Here is a 1,814-nt window from a genome sequence, read left to right as displayed (position 1 = left end):
TTAACTTATACTTAGGCTAGGGGGAGGGAGTCCCTTGGTCTATGTAAAGCTGACCCTGTAACACTTTTCCATCTTGATTTTACAGAGATGATTTTTACTTTTCTTTCTTTAATTAAAGCTTTTTTTTTTAAGAACCTGACTGATTTTTTTTCCTTGTGTAAGACCCAGGGGATTGGGTCTGACTCACCAGGATGGGCGCGGGGAATGGGGGAGGGAAAGGTTAATTCCTCTCTGTTTAGATCCAAGAGTTTGGATCAGTGTATTATCTCAGGGTAACCCGGGAGGGAAAATCTGGGAGGGGAAGGAGGGGAACGGCATACACGGGATACACGGGACACGTTTTCTCCTCTCTCTGCCTGCACATGGCAGGGCAACCCCTAAAATACCCACTATGACATCACAGAAGTGTCATAGTGGACAGACCCCAAAACCTGTGTGTGTTCGCCTCTGATTGGCACAAGCAATGTTTACACCAAATAGGGGAGCAGGTGCCAAAAAGTCTGGCTTTGCCCCCAAAAGGTGAGGTAATGCATATTGTTGTAGAATGCGTTCAACACTGAATGACAAAGGAAGAGGCCAGGGCAATACCGGTATGGCAAGTGATACAGGATGCAGACAGGAACCCATTTCAACAACGTATAGGTACCCAAGTACCTTTGTGGAGCTGCTGGGCCAGAGTGAGTTGCCCCAGGTCACATGTTGAGGCTATGACAGAACCAAGAAATGAATGCAGGTCTCCCAAATCTTAAGCTAGTACCTGTATCATCCTTCTCTGTAATTCCAGAAAAATGTATCCTGGGATAACTTTAAATTGATTTATTTGGCCCCCTTGCCCCACTTCCTAAATCAAGCCTAACGAGCTCGTTCAGCACATAAATTGATGTTTCCTTCAACATGTAGGGGAAGAGGAAGTAGCGCTAGGGTCCAGCACAGGTATTCACACTCCAGCTATCTGAAATGCCCTTGTATTTCCTACACTACCACATCCCAAATGGTGTATTTCTGTGGACAGAGGATAGCTGCCTCATTTCCACACCAGAAGTGTTTGCATTTCAATGGTGAATTAAGCAATCCCTGAATATAGTCTATATATCACTATAGGATCCCTCTGGATAAAAGTAATACCTTGTATTTGTATAAAACTTTTATTTAAAAACACAAAAATATCTAGAAAGGAATTTTCTTGAAAACTAAATGAATTTTTAGTTTCTATTAATTATTACAGGATAAATTTTTGTTTCCAGCAATTTGTTAATACATTGAATTCTCTTATCCTTAGATTAATAAAGTTAGAAGGGAACATTGTGATAATCTATCTGACTTCCTGAATAATACTGGCCATAGAACTTCCCTGAAATAATTCCTGTCTGAACTAGAACATATCTTGTAGAAAAAAACATCTATTCTTGATTTAAGAATTCCCAGTGATGGAGACTGCACCACAAACAGCTCTTGTTAACTTGTTCCAAAGGCTAATTATTCTCTTTGTTAAAAGTCTGCACCTTACTTTATTTCTAGTCTGAACTTGTGTAGCTTCAATTTCCAACCATTGGATCTTGTTATATCTTTATCTGCTAGAATGAAGAGCCCTCTATTATTAAATTTCTGTTCCCCATTTATGTACTTAGAGTCTGTGAATAAAGTAATGCCACAGAATAGAAGATTATGCTGCTCTATCGAGCTCTAAAATGCTTCTGTCATAAACAGATGGTTAAGGGTTACTGTCTCTTTTACCTGTAAAGGGTTAAGAAGCTCAGTGAACCTGGCTGACACCTGACCAGAGGACCAATAGGGGGACAAGATACTTTCAAATC

Source organism: Chelonoidis abingdonii, chromosome 3, assembly GCF_003597395.2.
Source record: "Chelonoidis abingdonii isolate Lonesome George chromosome 3, CheloAbing_2.0, whole genome shotgun sequence".
In the NCBI taxonomy this organism is placed as follows: Eukaryota; Metazoa; Chordata; order Testudines; family Testudinidae; genus Chelonoidis; species Chelonoidis abingdonii.
This window is presented reverse-complemented; position numbering follows the sequence as displayed.